At 32.4% G+C, this 20449-nt stretch overlaps 2 long non-coding RNA genes across 2 annotated transcripts; both read right to left on the bottom strand.

Moving 5' to 3' along the window:
- Positions 1-9066: 9066 nt before the first annotated feature.
- On the bottom strand, positions 9067-11503 carry LOC127938145 (uncharacterized). The gene is made up of 2 exons (XR_008148638.1): positions 9861-11503; positions 9067-9528 (listed from the first exon to the last, which is right to left on the bottom strand). It is a non-coding gene; the product is annotated as an uncharacterized LOC127938145 (long non-coding RNA).
- A 4388-nt stretch (positions 11504-15891) lies between these two features.
- On the bottom strand, positions 15892-19279 carry LOC127938180 (uncharacterized). Its single transcript, XR_008148644.1, has 3 exons — positions 19152-19279; positions 16063-16260; positions 15892-15990 (listed from the first exon to the last, which is right to left on the bottom strand). It is a non-coding gene; the product is annotated as an uncharacterized LOC127938180 (long non-coding RNA).
- Between the last annotated feature and the right edge of the window lie 1170 nt (positions 19280-20449).

Genomic DNA, 20449 nt, shown 5'->3' on the forward strand with positions numbered 1-20449 from the left:
AAATGTAAGGTCAGCCAATCAGGCGTCACACTTCACCATCTAACAGGGGACCAGTGTGCTTTTTTTTTTAATGCAACAATCAATATATAATTTTGAAAAACTGACATATTATAACCAAAAATTCCTCATAAAGTAGGCTACCAGTAAATTTGATAAAAATTATTCTGACAATAGACCTGACCATTTTTTGTTTAAGTGCTATCTGATATTATCAAGATGAATTTGTTCTGACAGTTTAACTCTGAGTTCTTGTCATCTTTTATTACCATTATCTAAACTATAGCAAATAAACTGTGATTGCGTTTGAAATGTTCAAGGTGTCTGAATAAATGTAGTTTTTACTGTATACATACACAATATACGTATATGTACTTATAATACTGATACATTGAGAAGTGTCATTATAGTTAGTTTGTTAGTACTTAGTTTCTTTATTTTTCAAATAATAATAATAGTAATAAAAAGTAGTAATATAATTAGAGTCAGCCAGCTGTCAACAGTTCAAGGGCAGAGGTAATGCCTCTTATAATTAACTATATATATATATATATATATATATATATATATATATATATATATATATATATAATTATTTTTTATTTTTTTTACATTTATTTGACATTTTCTTGGCTTAACCCCAATACACTTCTCAACGTATGAATGCAATCAAAACCCATTCCTGAGAAGGTCCTATCAGTGATGATAATTTGATCAGACAGATAGATGGATGGATGGATGGATAGATGGATGGATGGATGGAATAGTGCTAATGTTGATCTGAACACTTAGGTCCCCTGTTAAATGGTAAACTGCGACGTCTCTTTGGTTGCTTTGACATTTCTTGCCAATTTCATGTTAACTTTGAAAATATTCAATTGGCTAAATTTCTAAATCAATGTTACAATCAACATATATTGTAACATTATATTATCATCCTTGCCATAGCATTCAGAGATGGTGAGAATGTGAAATATTGTTAAATGTAAGGTCAGCCGATCAGGCGTCACACTTCACCATCTAACAGGGGACCAGTGTGTTTTACTCTAGAGAAATCACCACTACATGCACAGACCTGTTGCTGTGTATGTTTAGTATGTACAGTTTAGCCTGTGTGGAATTGTTTTTATTATTTGACTTTTTTCTGTTCAACACAAACAAAAATGACCCTCATTGGCCGATAAGAAACATCAAAGGAGGATTCGTTGGAGAGTGTCTGACAAAATGAATGTCTTGTAATGTATAATGTACGCTCAGCACCGCTGAGTGTTCCCGCGATCATTAAATCGAAACATGTACGCGTATTTAAAAGCAATTTTAATACCCCGCATTTTGAGAGTGACTCCCTGATGCTCGCAAGTTAGGCTTCATAACATATCTAGACTGTTATTAGTATGTAGGCTATAACAGGTTTTGTAGTTGTCTATAGATCTGTTATCTTTCCCTATTTGAACTTTGAATATATAGAGAGCACTTATTGTTTCTACTTAATACGACTATTATGTTATTTGTTATGTGTTTATTTGTATGTTCAGTTTGTGAAAAGAAGTTCACTTTCAGTCAGTCACTCTCAACGTCACATCGGTGATGACTGACAAATTGTGATCCCACTTCTAGAAGCTCATGATTCATGACCGGTTCCAATGTCTAAAGAGACTCACATAAAATCATGCAGGAGAAAATCCAGGCAGTTGAACAAAACCTTTTACAGAGCTTGAGTGTTGTTGTTTTTACTGCATATGATAATTCATACTCAGAAAGTAGAACTGAAATTATATTGATTACAAGATGATTTTTCCAGTCAAACATTTTTAGACCAGAAGTTGGTCACTGAGATTCCTTTTTTTTTATCTGTAAAAATCTTGTCTTGTGGCTTGAGTTAAGTGTTGGCATTAATGCTAATCAAACAATAAAAGGCGAGAAGAAAAATAATTACATTAATTTCTCAAGTAAATCATTATTAGTTTGTTTAATTTACATCAACAAAACAAATTTATGGGTTAAAAAGAGCAGAAAGAGCTCTTTAAGATAACAATTGCATGTCAATACTTCTGACAGTAAAGAGTGCATGTGTTAGATAAAATGAGTTTGGTCCCCAGTTAGATGGTGACGTGTGACGCCTGTTAGACTGAATCACCTCTTCTTACATCACAGACACATTAACATTATATGTTAAGTTAAAAAACAACATTATATGTTAATTTAAGAAACAAAATTATATGTTAAGTTAAGAAACAATATTATATGTTAACTTAAGAAACTACATTATATGTTAAGTTAAACAATATTATATGTTAGCTTGCTGCATTGAAAAATTTCAGTTGAGTTCAGTAAAACACCTTTTAACTATGCCACTTTAGCTGTTTAACACTGACATTTTTCAGAGGCTCCATTTTTAGGGTATTATCAGCATTGCCATTATATTCAGAAATAAATAAATAAATGTAATTTGTTAAATGTAAAGGCAACCAAACAGATCACGTCATACTTCACCATCTAACTGGGGACCGGTTTGATCTTGGAGGCCAATTTGTGCATTTTTTTAATAGATAGATAGATAGATAGATAGATAGATGGATGGATGGATGGATGGATGGATGGATGGATGGATGGATGGATGGATGGATGGATGGATGGATGGATGGATGGAATAGTGCTAATGTTGATCTGAACACTTAGGTCCCCTGTTAAATGGTAAACTGCGACGTCTCTTTGGTTGCTTTGACATTTCTTGAAGATTTCATGTTAACTTTGAAAATATTCACTTGGCTAAATTTCTAAATCAATGTTACAATCAACATATATTGTAACATTATATTATCATCCTTGCCATAGCATTCAGAGATGGTGAGAATGTGAAATATTGTAAAATGTAAGGTCAGCCAATCAGGCGTCACACTTCACCATCTAACAGGGGACCAGTGTGCTTTTTTTTTAATGCAACAATCAATATATAATTTTGAAAAACTGACATATTATAACCAAAAATTCCTCATAAAGTAGACTACCAGTAAATTTGATAAAAATTATTCTGACAATAGACCTGACCATTTTTTGTTTAAGTGCTATCTGATATTATCAAGATGAATTTGTTCTGACAGTTTAACTCTGAGTTCTTGTCATCTTTTATTACCATTATCTAAACTATAGCAAATAAACTGTGATAGCGTTTGAAATGTTCAAGGTGTCTGAATAAATGTAGTTTTTACTGTATACATACACAATATACGTATATGTACTTATAATACTGATACATTGAGAAGTGTCATTATAGTTAGTTTGTTAGTACTTAGTTTCTTTATTTTTCAAATAATAATAATAGTAATAAAAAGTAGTAATATAATTAGAGTCAGCCAGCTGTCAACAGTTCAAGGGCAGAGGTAATGCCTCTTATAATTAACTATATATATATATATATATATATATATATATATATATATATATATATATATATATATATATATATATATATATATATATATATATAATTATTATTTTTTTTACATTTATTTGACATTTTCTTGGCTTAACCCCAATACACTTCTCAACGTATGAATGCAATCAAAACCCATTCCTGAGAAGGTCCTATCAGTGATGATAATTTGATCAGACAGATAGATGGATGGATGGATGGATAGATGGATGGATGGATGGAATAGTGCTAATGTTGATCTGAACACTTAGGTCCCCTGTTAAATGGTAAACTGCGACATCTCTTTGGTTGCTTTGACATTTCTTGCCAATTTCATGTTAACTTTGAAAATATTCAATTGGCTAAATTTCTAAATCAATGTTACAATCAACATATATTGTAACATTATATTATCATCCTTGCCATAGCATTCAGAGATGGTGAGAATGTGAAATATTGTAAAATGTAAGGTCAGCCGATCAGGCGTCACACTTCACCATCTAACAGGGGACCAGTGTGCTTTACTCTAGAGAAATCACCACTACATGCACAGACCTGTTGCTGTGTATGTTTAGTATGTACAGTTTAGTCTGTGTAGAAATGACCATGCAGTAGTGAACAAAATGGTGACCTAAACATGGAAACATTGAAATTAACTGATTTTGAAGTGAAAAAAATTATTGAACATCATTGAACCAAATTTACACTTCAGATTTCACCAACAAATCTTTTGACATTGTATGGGTAAAAGCAGCAGAAAGAGCTCTTTAAGGTAACAATTGCAGGTCAGTACGTTTAATAGTAAAGAGTGCATTTGTTTGATAAAATGAGTTTGGTCCCCAGTTAGATGGTGATGTGCGACACATGTCTGGCTGATTTGCCCTTTCTCGAATAATAAAGATTCTGGAGCTCAAAACTCAACAATTCTATTACTGACGAATACTGTTCAATTTAAAGGGATTATCGTGGCTACGGTGTTTATAGTTTTTATTCGTTTAATACGCAAATTTTACATTATTTCGAGTTTAATGAAACACAACTTTTTTTCTGTCAAAAACAATTTTGTTTGACATGAGTAGCATATTTTACTAACTATTCAGCAGATGTTGTAAAAAATGCTTGAAAAAATCTTACATTTCATCTTAAAATCTTAAATTTAATTTTAACAACAGTTTGTAAGTAAAAGTTCTTAATGTCAGTTTACAGTTAACCCTTGGCGTCAATTTTTAGTTTGTCCATTTAGTGCAGTTTTTCCATGTGCAGGGTATTTCACTGGTTTCATTGAGATACCTTTGCATCAACAGACAAACGCTGTGGACAGGGACATTTATTACGTCAGTTTTGATGTCTTTTATCTCAAACTCAATTCAGCTGTATTTTATGATGACTGTGTTTATGGAGTGGAATTTTTTCAGCAATTAATACCTCAATGTTGAAACTTTTCACATAAACTTAATGTATGACTTCAGAAGACTTTGAATACAACACAAATAGTTTTTAATACTTTTATAATATTTCTTGCACTAAATGTCCATGAGTATGTGTACCCCAATATATTATTTCATCAGGAAATAACATTTGCCCATAGATTCTGCATATTGATGCTAAAGGTTTCTCATTCACAGCACCTGCATGTGGATAAACAGTGTTTTCTGTCAGTATGTGACCGGTTGAGAACGCTTGAGAGTTTAAGCAGTGTGGAAATAGACACACAAGAGATTCTGTTAGAATGACTTTGGTCCCCAGTTAGATGGTGAATTATGACGCCTATTTGGCTGATTTTGCCATGAGAAGCCTACTAAGTTTAATTCTATTTAGCCATTTTTTACATTATTTCTGAATGTAATAATGACATATGAGTTACACATATTATCTGTCTTTATACACAATTTTGACTATAATGTATATTAGTATATTACTTATATTACTAAATTAATTAAATTACTTTTGATTGTTCACTAGTAGTATTAATATGCTTTTATTTTTTTTACAGTGTTTGTTGAATGTCAAGAACGGGTATTTTAGTGTTATGATCAACATTGGCGTTGCATGCACAGATAGTGAAGATGCTAAATGTAAGGTCAACCAGCATCACACTTGACCATCTAACAGGGGACCAGTGTGCTTTATTTTAGTCACATCACTTCTACACTCTAAAAACCCATAAGTTCTAAATACTCAATTTTTTTTGTGGACACCAATTATCTAAAAAAAAAAAAAAGAATAATTAAGCAACTCTAATTTTTTTATTTACTTATACATTATAATAATTACATGAATTAATTTAGTCAAGTCAAGCTAAAAAGCTTTTTTTTTTTGCTTAATGTTTAAGTGCAGTGTACTTAAAACTGTTTATCATACATAATGTTTTTCATTTAGCAATTATTTTGGTACTTTATAAATTACAAATACTAACTAAAAAAGAATCAAAAACTCAAAAAAATATTCAGCCTTTTTTAAACCGCACGATCTGTGTATTTCTGAATGTGAAACACTGGAAGATCATCTCATCACAGCTGCAGTGTTGCAGGACATTGTCTATGATAACACAATCAGCAGGAGAGGGGCTTGTGTCAGTGATGTCTCGCTCAATTCATCCTGGAATAAGCGCAGAGAGGAAAACTTTATCGTCAGAGACTAAAGTAGACATTAATATGTAATGCCAACAGAGTGGGGGGAACTTTAACATCAGAACCCAGAAGAGTAATTCACCATGGGATCGTTCTAGAGCTGGGCGATATGGCCTAAAAAACAAACAAACAAAAAACTAATTTTTTCATAAAAAAATCTGATTTACAATTTTAATTGATTTCCCCCCTACTTAAAATTAATATTCAGATGACAAAGAAGTAGTTCCAAAGCAGTTAAAATGTCATTCTTTATAATTTAACAGTCAAATTTAAAACTGAGACAAGATTATATAATAAATATATAAAGGCAGAATTAGCTTAAAGCTGGAAAGACCTTATTGTTTTTTATACTAGCCCATCATGCATCTAACCATCCACTCAGCGTTCAGAGCTGTTCAGATTAAACTGCAGCTCCGCAGTGAAACAGTGTCATGGACGGAGGACAGAGCAAGTGGAAATATATTTTCTAGGCTATATTTTTCGTCTTGTAATGCCACAGGTTTAGGTTATTTATTGATTGATTTAAGTATAAATTATTTGTACTAGAGCAGACACTGTCTAACCATGTCTACACCGAAAGTGAGAGTTGTGCCGTGCCCCGCTGAGCTGAAAGTGTGTCTAGACTTGATGACAACACACTATAGTGTCACATCATCTGATCGTAGTGTCAGTAAATTTGATCATAAACAGAACGAGCATCATTTCACTGATGGGGATCGTGTCACATCCAGTGTAGACAACATCAGACACAAATATTGAAGCAGTTATGTTCATTTTTGAAAAATGATGTTTTTAATAAATAGCTAAATAAGCAAAAAATAATAAAAATAAGCACGCAAGCGCAAGTTTAGGGGGTTGATTCCCCGGGAACACATGATATGTAAAAATTGATAGCCTGAATGCACTGTAAGTCGCTTTGGATAAAAGCGTCTGCTAAATGCATAAATTTAATTTTTAATTTAATTTTAATTTAAATAAGAAAGTTTTAGGCTGTGAGTGTGTGGAGTTTACACTGTAGAAAATAAAAAGAAGCATTGTCAAGTTATGTTTACCACAGGCACTATTTTATTCATAAATTGAAAAACTCCATTAAAAAAAAAAAACATCTGAAAATCTCAAAGCAACCCGCAGCTCTGACGTCATAATTCCACCACTCTTATTTCAGATCTATTATGGCAGTTAATTCTTACATTTTATGTCCTAAAGAACATTTCTTCTTACACATGTACACTGGGAAAGCATGAAGAGCTCCTTAATGTTGACATCATGTAAAAAAAAAAAAAAACTATAATAATAAAAAAACGGTGAAGGAGGCAGATAGTGTTTGTGATTTGCCTTCACATGAAGATCAGACGTTTAGACTGTCATGAATGTCTGTGAAATCCTGCAGGTCTCTGATATGGTGAAACCTAGAAAACCACAAAAACGTAAAGTGTTTAAGTGACAATGGAAAAGAGAAAGCCAAGTCTGTGTCCTGTTATGTTAGGTTTGCTCTTCAGCTCAACAGAAGTTACCTGAAGTGTTGAGGCTCACTCTGTTATATTCAGCATCCAGCTCAGCCTGCAGTTTAAGAAAGATTTGTAAAGGTTTACTACAAGTTTGTACATTTCTTTTGTAATTTTAATATATTACAATATTCATGTCTGTGTATAAGCTTAAACCTAATTTTGGATTAGTACTCTTAGAAGCTAGTTGTTTAAAAACAGACCAAAAAACAAACAAACACACGTTTATCAGGGCATTTCCCCAAAAAAGCACTGTCTGGCTAAGATGAGCGTAGAAACATTTGACACCAAATGTTCTCAACAATCGACTTGTTCATAATGCTTTTGAGAAACACAGCCCTGAACATCACAGTTAACATCAGTGACATTCAAATCGTTTAGTGATGAAATGCCAGCTAACGTTAAGATTAGTGCAATTCTTTGACGTTAACATCATACTGTAAGCAGTGATGCCAACATAGAATCCAAATCTGTGCGCATTCAAAAGCTCTTGGGCGCTCTGTAAAAACAGCATTTCCCAAAAATAAAAACATCCCTTTATCGTGATATTCAATAAGACATTTTCACAATTGTTTTGATGTACTTACAAGTTGTTCCATAAGTTTGCTCCAGTCGCTTGTGATTATCCGCCGTGTTGAATGGATTCTTCTGAACGTCGATTAGAACAACAACGTGACGTCACAGAGTAAACTTAAAATTAATTATTTAAATAGAAAAGTCTACTCAAAACCCCACGTTAAGCCACACAAAAAATAAAACAATTCCTCATTTAGAAAATTTAATTTTTATAAGTTGCATCAATGATTTAAAAGACTTTAAATGTGGTGTTCTTAATCTTTTTACGTTAGTAGTACAGTTCAGGTTCAGACCTGTTGTTGTGTAAGTTTAGCATTTACAGTTTAGTCTGTGTAGAAACGACCATGCAATAGTGAACAAAATGGAGAGCTAAACATTGAATCATACATATATATATATATATCAGTATCTACAATGTGTATGATGGTCTTTCCTGGCTAGTGCATTATAAAAAAGTAAAATAAAATCAGGTTATTTTTCAAGCTACATAATCTTAAAGCAGATCAATCCGAATCAAAGTGCCTTGTTTTAAAGAATCCCCACACCCCCAGTTCCCCCAGCAGTGTCTGGTAAACTGATGGTCTCCTCTCTTCATATGCTAATAACACTAATGCCTCCACATTATCACCTGGCCTCTCACAGCAAACAGGTATTTGGACATACAAGCAAAGCCCAGGAAAGAAAGCAGGTCTATTTAAGTGTATTTTATAAATGAAATGATACAAATAGTATTTAATTATACCAGATATTAATTTATTATTATTAAATTTAGGTTGAATTCAACATTTTGGCAAAGAAGCTGTTTATATTTTAGGCATTGTATATTATTTTATTTTTAAATGCTAGATAAATAAAATAAGATCATAGCAGTAAGTCAGGGGAATACTTTTATTAAGTCAGGCATTTGTTGAACACACTGCTGGGTACTTTTACAGGTACTTAAAAAAAAAATACAGGAGACCTTCTTTCCCATAACATGCACCAGTCCAGCATCAGGTTTATGGTCTCTGGTCTCTCAAACACTGGATAATATCAGTTAAAAAATATATATCATTTCCCTTAGGGCTTAAATGAACCTCATCATTAAAATATAGCTCAGGTTTGTCAAACACTGTGTGTGGATGATGGACAATGCTCCATTAACACAGAGAACAAACTTGGCCAATACATTGTTCACAAACTTCCTGACTCTGTCCACCTTTCCTCCAGTGGTGCCTCAGGTCGATTGAAGAAAGCATAATCTTCATTTGTTCAGTTCTTTCTTTAAGACAATGTTGGAAGAAAGGAAGGAGGTCACCCCAAACACTGGACCTGGGAGGACACACTGAGATTGGTGCCCATGGTTTCCCTTGCTTGCTTTTCACCACGACCAATGTAGCTGTCCCAACAATCCAGATTCTGCATGCAGCTGATAGAAAATATACAATACAAATTATTAATTATGGCTCAAATCTTTGGAGGTTCCATAATTGCTGAAAATGTGTTTATAGGATGTTTATTTTATTGTTACATTTCCAGTCTTTAACATGGACAGCCAAAACTCACAGGTTTAAACGTTAAAGCTGATCCCTGAAACTGAAAGATATTCAAATCAATATACACTAACACTAAGAGGTTTACTTGTCTTGAAATGAGATTGACATCTATTATTCTTGTTGATTGTGGCAATTCAATTTTTGGGAGTATATATTTTTGTATTCAGAACATTTTATATTCAAAATATATTGAGTAGCAACATACCTTTTTTTTTGAGGACTGAACTTTCTGATGAAGTGAAATTCTTGTTTAGAGTGAACAATGTGAACTGTTGACTTGACTTTTCTTAAAAGAAAAAAGTAAAGACAGTTTTGTTAAACATGCTTAAACATAGTTGCAACATTTGTAGAATAAGTGATTAGAAAATGTAGAACTTACTCATGTTGTAGGATATGTTCTCCTTTCTAGCAGCCAGAATCATTTTAATAGTGACTGAATGTTCTGTGATTATAAAGCAGCACTTCCTCCAGCTGGAGAGCGATGGGTTACATCAGGATGTGATCACTGTCTGTATGATGCGGTCTGTATGACCGGTCATCTGTATGATCAGCTTCTGTATGACCAGTCATCAGCATGCTGGCCATTCTCTTATGCATTGCATCTCGACCTGACGAGTCACTCTATGTCTTATGTTTTTACTTAAGTTTAACTATTTCTGATGGCAAGAATGGCTGTTTTAGTGTTATTATCAACATTGTTGTTTCATAGATAAACAGAATATGAAATATTGATAAATGTAAAGGCAACCAAACAGGCGTCACAATTCACAGTCTCATTGGGGACCATTTTTTTACACTTTCTCAATCCTTGACTCTTGGTCAGGAGCCCTTGGCGTAAATATTTAGTTTGTCCATTTAGTGCAGTTTTTCCATGTGCAGGGTATTTCACTGGTTTCATTGAGATACCTTTGCATCAACAGACAAACGCTGTGGACAGGGACATTTATTACATCAGTTTTGATGTCTTTTATCTCAAACTCAAATTCAGCTGTATTTTATGATGACGGTGTTTATGGAGTGGAATCATTTTCAGTTATTAATACCTCAATGTTGAAACTTTTCACAAACTTATTGTATGACTTCAGAAGACTTTGAATACAACACAAATAGTTTTTAATACTTTTATAATCTTTCTAGCACTAAATGCCCTTGAGTGTAATAAAAAATAAAAAATTCCCTGATTATTTTTCAAACTACATAATCTTAAAGCAAACCAATCCCAGTCAAAGTGACTTGTTTTAAAGAATCCCCACATCCCCCGATTCCCCCAGCAGCGTCTGGTAAACTGATTGTTCTCTCTTCTTATATGCTAATAACACTAATGTCTCCACATTATCACCTGCCCTTCACAGCAAAAAGTACCAACAGTATCCAGACTAACTGAGTCTCATCCAATCACGCTCCAGATATCTGGGTTGGGTTGTATATATACTGTTTTCCTGACAGAATCTACATTGACTTTTTTAGTTTTTTTGTGAAATAAAATTCCAAAACCTTAAAGGACAAACTGCTTTTTGAGATTCCTACATTGCCTACAAGGGACCACATACAACAAAGCCTACTAAGGCCATTTCTCATCTCTTTTTTCCATTCAAGACTGAAAAGGTAAGTTATATATTCTGAATTTAGATTCTGATAACATGTAAATGGTAGCCTTAAAAAATAAATGTGTCAAAAATGCATGCAGACTGTTAAAATTTGTATGTAGTCTCTTAGTAAATGTTAGTGCTGTTTAATCTCTATTTACTGTATATATTTGTTCATTTGTTGATAGATTTTTTTTGTGGTTGTTTCTAAATATTGTTTTTCATTTTGGCAAATGCAGTGTACCCTAAAAAAAATCTTGAATATTTCACAGGAAAATGAGACCCAGAAGAGTCTGTCCTGAAAAGGAAGCTTTGAAATTCATCGCATCTGGGAAAGATAAAGACATATTTCAGTCAAGAGTCAAGAGAACGGTAAGTTATCATTTAAGACTCTGTCTCCAATACTGTATGACTGCAAATATTAATTAAATACTTGGCATAGTAGCTTATGAATTTCAAGAAGTGTACTGTGCAATGTTATTACTAGTTCATAGTGTGCAGTGTGAAAAAATAACAACAGAAATTATAGATAATCAGTGGCTTGAATATTATATGTATTTTAATTTTGATGCAAAGTTATAAAGATTGTAATGTACTGATAATCATACTTGATAAAATATTAAATATTGATAATCATTGGAACTCGAAAACAACTGGGACACATATTAAACTTGTATCATAAATTTATGTATTCTCTAAAGCTAATATGTGCATGTGTTTGTGACCAACAGATTGTTGATGAACAGAAAAGAGCACATTTGTGTGCATTTGTGACCACAAACATCACTAAAGGAGAAGAAATGATGTTGGACTGTGGAGATCCTGACTGCCCGTGGAGACAGGTACATTTCTATTTCAATAACTTTAGCTCATATTTCAGAGTTATTTCATGAATTGTTATTTATTTGTAGTAAATCAAATTTACTTTGAGTTCTAATGTAAAATAATGGAATTAACCTGGCAAACTTGTTACAAACAATGTTAAATCAGTTTGGTTTGGGATCAGTACGATTTTTAAATGTCTTTAAAATAATATTCTGCTCACGAAGTCTTCAAGTATTATCACAGTTTAAAGTAACAGCTCTCTCTCTCTCTCTCTCTCTCTCTCTCTCTATATATATATATATAGACAATATATCTATAGATATCTCTATATAGGTCTATTCAGTTTATTTTAAATAAATGCTGTAATTTTGAACTTTATTTTCATTAAATAATCCTAAAAAGTACTATATATCACAGTTTCCACAAAACTATGAAGACGGAAAAGATGCTTTCAACATTGATAATATAAGAATCCTTATTAATGATTGAGAACCAAAAATAATTGATCATAAAAGAACATAAATTCTGCTAATTTAAATTATTTCTGAAGATCATTTGACACTGAAGACTAGAGTAATGATGCTGAAAATACAGCTGCACATCACAGAAATACATTACAGTTTAAAGAACATTCGATAAGAAAACAGTTATTTCAAATTGTAATAATATTTCACAATTTTAAATTCATTTTACAATATTTCTGATCAGGTAAATGCAGCCTTGATTAGCAGAAAAGTCTTCTTTTAAAAACATTAAACCAGTCTTCCTGATCCCAGACTCACTGGTTAGGTGTTGATCCTGTGAGAGGTGTGAATGTTTGTGGGGGAGAGAGAGAGCGTGAACAGAGCAGATAGCACTACAACACAATAGAGATTATTGATCAAAGTGAAGAAAAAAACAATCCGCATTTGTATGGTCTTTACAATATTTCATAAAATAGTAGCACTTTCCCATAAGATGTCATTGGTTAACACTAGTTAACATGAAAATCACTTTTAAAGTGTTTATTAATGTTAGTAAACATTACTTTCATCATTAACAAATACAATGTTTGATTTTAATAATGTATTAATAAATATTATTTAATGTAGTTGAGCTAACATTAACAAAAAATAAACAGTTGTATTTTTTTTAATGTTAACAAAGCTTAAATATTTAAACAAATGTATTTCTCATTGTTAGTTAATGTGTCCTGTCCATCGCTCAGTGTTTTTAAATCAAACTTAAAGACTCATTTTTACACCCTTGCATTTGAGTGATGCTGTGAACAGTTCTTTTGATGTATGTTTTTATTTTTTTAAATGTGTATATATACATATTTTTTATTTCAATCTCTGTTGCTTTTAAAGTAAACTTTTCTTGTAAAGCACGTTGGATCAATGATGGTTGTGTTAATGTTGTGCTCTATAAATAGAAATTGACATGACCTGACTTATTGTAAAGTGAAACTTTACACTTAACAAAAAACACTTTATTTTAAGGGAATAATGCATTAGTAATCCAGAATAATGCATTAGTTAATCAATAATTATTGGCTTATTCTGGTCAATAAACTTGAATATCACTTAGTAAGTGCCACTCAATAATTGTGAAAAAGTTAATAATTAATTACTGGTTTGTTTATTCTTAACTAATGCACAATTCTGGATCCTTAAAATGTTAGGTTAATCATGAATTACTAGTGTGTTATTACATGAATTACATCTTTTAATTTGGGTCTGGGTTTGAGTATAAAAGGGGATGCAAGTCAAAAAGTTTAATGTATGCAATAATAAAATTTTAGTCTGTAACAAATATGATTAAAATAATTAATTAAAGCATTAATTAAAATCAGTTTTACAAAAAAGAGCACTTGTTGAAATGTTCTGCATGTCACTTTCAGCGTTCATAACAATATCATTATTAATTCTGTACAGCTTAGTCAGGTGGCCATTACTAGACATTGTTATAAATGAATCTTCTATATTACAGGTAGCAGGATGCTTGGTCCATTACATCCTGACGGATGGACAACACCCTTATCAGACAACTACACCCTACACCCAGGATCCACTTGGTCTGTCTCTACATGTCAGAACGAGTAACTTCAGTCTTCAATGGGATAAAAGACAAAAAATATGTTAAGCAGAATGCTGAGCAAATCAGTAGAAGAGCATCCTACTATTGAGGAAAGCCTTCAGGAAGTCAAAACTATGTGCAAAGACTTATTGTAGAGTTTACAATAAGCATTAAAATGATTAGATATAAATACTGGTGTGAATTTGATCACTGGTCTTATCAAATATGAACCACAAACAGCTACAGCAATGTCCATGTGGTTTCAGGAAATAGTGACACAAATGATGATCTTTCTGAAATAAGGGCTGCCAGCTCAGAAAAGACTTCAGTCTTCAGTCTCGGATACATCAGTAAATCACTAGTGCCATTAAATCAAAATGGTATGTTCCATTCACCATAAACAATACTGAAGAGCTGAAGATCATTGTCTTTTCATGTTTTCAACTTTGTAAAATATGTATTACTGACATTACATTTTTTTCATTCATTCATATATTTATTCACTATATATATTTTTTATCTTTTAATTTTGTTAAATAGCAAAACCCAGAAAGCCCTGGTCAGAAACAGAGAGGAAAGTCATAGAACACTGTTTCAAGATCTACTTTAAGGAAATGAAGGCTCCTGGAAAAGTGGACTGTGAAAGATGCATAAATGCAAACAGGATTCTAAAGGATAATGGAAGAGACTGGAAAACAGTTAAATACTTTGTGCTCAACAGAATAATTTCAGTTAAGAGAAGTTTGGGTCAACAGTACTGAGCCCATAAACCCTGAGAGCTATTTTTAGAGAGATTATGAGAATAAAGTTTGACTTGATTTCATTCAAAATGCTGTTTTGTTTTTTCACAATATCCTTTTCAATGCAGGAAGTCTGCATATATATATATATATATATATATATATATATATATATATATATATATATAGAATATTCTGCCTATTTCTGAATGTAATGGCAATGTTGATAATAAAAATGGAGCCCCTAAATCAAGTGCTGCTCTGAAAAATGTCAGTGTGTTAAACGACTAAAGTGCCAATGCTTAAAGTATTTTATTGTAGCTCTCCATACAACACCTGACACTAATACACACATGGAGGTCAAAACTCAAAATTATTTATTGATTGTTGCATTGAGAATTTTCAGTTGGATCTACAAATGTGCAAATGTTAAAAGACATTCAGTTCATTTAATTTACTGGAGCCAACTGAAGATTTTAATGCAGTAAATAAAAAAATAAAAAAAGCACACTGGTCCCCTGTTAGATGGTGAAGTGTGACGCCTGATTGGCTGACCTTACATTTTACAATATTTCACATTCTCACCATCTCTGAATGCTATGGCAAGGATGATAATATAATGTTACAATATATGTTGATTGTAACATTGATTTAGAAATTTAGCCAATTGAATATTTTCAAAGTTAACATGAAATTCTGAAGAAATGTCAAAGCAACCAAAGAGATGTCGCAGTTTACCATTTAACAGGGGACCTAAGTGTTCAGATCAACATTAGCACTATTCCATCCATCCATCCATCCATCCATCCATCCATCCATCCATCTATCTATCTATCTATCTATCTATCTATCTATCTATCTATCTATCTATCTATTAAAAAAATGCACAAATTGGCCTCCAAGATCAAACCGGTCCCCAGTTAGATGGTGAAGTATGACGTGATCTGTTTGGTTGCCTTTACATTTAACAAATTACATTTATTCATTTATTTATTTCTGAATATAATGGCAATGCTGATAATACCCTAAAAATGGAGCCTCTGAAAAATGTCAGTGTTAAACAGCTAAAGTGGCATAGTTAAAAGGTGTTTTACTGAACTCAACTGAAATTTTTCAATGCAGCAAGCTAACATATAATATTGTTTAAGTTAACATATAATGTAGTTTCTTAAGTTAACATATAATATTGTTTCTTAACTTAACATATAATATTGTTTCTTAAATTAACATATAATGTTGTTTTTTAACTTAACATATAATGTTAATGTGTCTGTGATGTAAGAAGAGGTGATTCAGTCTAACAGGCGTCACACGTCACCATCTAACTGGGGACCAAACTCATTTTATCTAACACATGCACTCTTTACTGTCAGAAGTATTGACATGCAATTGTTATCTTAAAGAGCTCTTTCTGCTCTTTTTAACCCATAAATTTGTTTTGTTGATGTAAATTAAACAAACTAATAATGATTTACTTGAGAAATTAATGTAATTATTTTTCTTCTCGCCTTTTATTGTTTGATTAGCATTAATGCCAACACTTAACTCAAGCCACAAGACAAGATTTTTACAGATAAAAAAAAGGAATCTCAGTGACCAACTTCTGGTCTAAAAATGTTTGACTGGAAAAATCATCTTGTAATCAATATAATTTCAGTTCTACTTTCTGAGTATGAATTATCATATGCAGTAAAAACAACAACACTCAAGCTCTGTAAAAGGTTTTGTTCAACTGCCTGGATTTTCTCCTGCATGATTTTATGTGAGTCTCTTTAGACATTGGAACCGGTCATGAATCATGAGCTTCTAGAAGTGGGATCACAATTTGTCAGTCATCACCGATGTGACGTTGAGAGTGACTGACTGAAAGTGAACTTCTTTTCACAAACTGAACATACAAATAAACACATAACAAATAACATAATAGTCGTATTAAGTAGAAACAATAAGTGCTCTCTATATATTCAAAGTTCAAATAGGGAAAGATAACAGATCTATAGACAACTACAAAACCTGTTATAGCCTACATACTAATAACAGTCTAGATATGTTATGAAGCCTAACTTGCGAGCATCAGGGAGTCACTCTCAAAATGCGGGGTATTAAAATTGCTTTTAAATACGCGTACATGTTTCGATTTAATGATCGCGGGAACACTCAGCGGTGCTGAGCGTACATTATACATTACAAGACATTCATTTTGTCAGACACTCTCCAACGAATCCTCCTTTGATGTTTCTTATCGGCCAATGAGGGTCATTTTTGTTTGTGTTGAACAGAAAAAAGTCAAATAATAAAAACAATTCCACACAGGCTAAACTGTACATACTAAACATACACAGCAACAGGTCTGTGCATGTAGTGGTGATTTCTCTAGAGTAAAACACACTGGTCCCCTGTTAGATGGTGAAGTGTGACGCCTGATCGGCTGACCTTACATTTAACAATAATTCACATTCTCACCATCTCTGAATGCTATGGCAAGGATGATAATATAATGTTACAATATATGTTGATTGTAACATTGATTTAGAAATTTAGCCAATTGAATATTTTCAAAGTTAACATGAAATTGGCAAGAAATGTCAAAGCAACCAAAGAGATGTCGCAGTTTACCATTTAACAGGGGACCTAAGTGTTCAGATCAACATTAGCACTATTCCATCCATCCATCCATCTATCCATCCATCCATCCATCTATCTGTCTGATCAAATTATCATCACTGATAGGACCTTCTCAGGAATGGGTTTTGATTGCATTCATACGTTGAGAAGTGTATTGGGGTTAAGCCAAGAAAATGTCAAATAAATGTAAAAAAAATAATAATAATTATATATATATATATATATATATATATATATATATATATATATATATATATATATATATATATAGTTAATTATAAGAGGCATTACCTCTGCCCTTGAACTGTTGACAGCTGGCTGACTCTAATTATATTACTACTTTTTATTACTATTATTATTATTTGAAAAATAAAGAAACTAAGTACTAACAAACTAACTATAATGACACTTCTCAATGTATCAGTATTATAAGTACATATACGTATATTGTGTATGTATACAGTAAAAACTACATTTATTCAGACACCTTGAACATTTCAAACGCTATCACAGTTTATTTGCTATAGTTTAGATAATGGTAATAAAAGATGACAAGAACTCAGAGTTAAACTGTCAGAACAAATTCATCTTGATAATATCAGATAGCACTTAAACAAAAAATGGTCAGGTCTATTGTCAGAATAATTTTTATCAAATTTACTGGTAGTCTACTTTATGAGGAATTTTTGGTTATAATATGTCAGTTTTTCAAAATTATATATTGATTGTTGCATTAAAAAAAAAAGCACACTGGTCCCCTGTTAGATGGTGAAGTGTGACGCCTGATTGGCTGACCTTACATTTTACAATATTTCACATTCTCACCATCTCTGAATGCTATGGCAAGGATGATAATATAATGTTACAATATATGTTGATTGTAACATTGATTTAGAAATTTAGCCAATTGAATATTTTCAAAGTTAACATGAAATTGGCAAGAAATGTCAAAGCAACCAAAGAGATGTCGCAGTTTACCATTTAACAGGGGACCTAAGTGTTCAGATCAACATTAGCACTATTCCATCCATCCATCCATCCATCCATCCATCCATCCATCCATCTATCCATCTATCTATCTATCTATCTATCTATCTATCTATCTATCTATCTATCTATCTATCTATCTATCTATCTATCAACAAAAAAAAAAAAAAAAAATTGGCCTCCAAGATCAAACCGGTCCCCAGTTAGATGGTGAAGTATGACGTGATCTGTTTGGTTGCCTTTACATTTAACAAATTACATTTATTTATTTATTTCTGAATATAATGGCAATGTTGATAATACCCTAAAAATGGAGCCTCTGAAAAATGTCAGTGTTAAACAGCTAAAGTGGCATAGTTAAAAGGTGTTTTACTGAACTCAACTGAAATTTTTCAATGCAGCAAGCTAACATATAATATTGTTTAACTTAACATATAATGTAGTTTCTTAAGTTAACATATAATATTGTTTCTTAAGTTAACATATAATATTGTTTCTTAAATTAACATATAATGTTGTTTTTTAACTTAACATATAATGTTAATGTGTCTGTGATGTAAGAAGAGGTGATTCAGTCTAACAGGCGTCACACGTCACCATCTAACTGGGGACCAAACTCATTTTATCTAACACATGCACTCTTTACTGTCAGAAGTATTGACATGCAATTGTTACCTTAAAGAGCTCTTTATTTTACTTTATTTTTGCTATCCTCAAATTAACTATAGTGTCTTGCTTGTTTTGTCTTATTATCTGTGTGATTGCATTCATATATTGAGAAGTGTATTTGTATTATTCTCAAGCCCCGAAAATATCTGCATGTCATACTAATTTATTAAACATTTTGGATTTCTATTAGAATATTTCTTAAGTGGTGATATAGTGTGAATGTTTCAAAGTTTAGAGTTGCATTTAAATATAGTTAGATTGTAAAGAAACACTTGGTACAATTGCCCTAATGTTTGCACACACAGTTGCATTGCAGTCTATGGAGGTCCTCTGTTGGATAGGTAGACGTCACTCAGGTCCCCACTTGGCATGTTTTTAAAAAAAAATTAAAAATGCATTTTTTCAGTTATATTATGAAAAAAGACCTCAAATGAAAATTTTGTATGTAATTTTTGTTTCTTAAAAATGACCAGAAACACTGGTCCCCTCTTGGTCAGTGTAGAGCGATAGTCCCCTCTTAGTAACATAGACGTGTATGTGTGTGTGTGTGTGTGTTTTTCCAGAGTATCTCTGTGTATTGTCTTTGGCCTGTGGAGTTTTAATGTTTGACGAGTGAAGTCTCTTTTAATCTGTATTTCAGTTCAAAACCAGCTTCTTTTTATTCACTAAAAAGAACCTGGCTCATGAGAGTCAGTTGTTTGTGAATTGGGCTTCTCTGGTGGGTCTGTATGTTGTTGATTCACTAAAAGTAACCAGCTCCTAAATATCATTTGTTAGCAAATTGGACAACACTGATTGTGGTGTATGTTTTTCATTAACTAATAAGAACTGGCTTTTGAGAGTCATTTGTGTTTTATTTGTGGATCAGACTACACTTGGGGGCGCTGTATGGTTTTGATTCACTAAATAGAACCTGCTCACATTGCTGCTCATTTGTTTGTGAATTATGGCCATTCTGTACTGTATGTTTTTGATTTTTGTTAGTTATGTCTGAGTGAATCAGGAAACAATGGTTGCTCTGTATGTTTTTGAGTCATTTAACAGAACCAGCTCATAAGAGCTCAATTTGTTTTTGGATGAGTTGGGTTGTTACAGTATATTTGTTTTTGCAAGCAGCCCATAAATACAACATAGTAGAGTTGGGTATTCTGTGTGGTCACTAGGGTATTGCTGGACAGTTGCTGTGGTTTTCTGAATGGCTTCTAGGTACAACAGGTCAAACTATGCAGCAGAGTCAGCTAGTTCAGCCGAATGCAGAGGCATCATGGGACGGGAAGCACTGTGTTTTCTCACGGCCACTGTTA

Source organism: Carassius gibelio, chromosome A20, assembly GCF_023724105.1.
Source record: "Carassius gibelio isolate Cgi1373 ecotype wild population from Czech Republic chromosome A20, carGib1.2-hapl.c, whole genome shotgun sequence".
NCBI lineage: Eukaryota > Metazoa > Chordata > Actinopteri > Cypriniformes > Cyprinidae > Carassius > Carassius gibelio.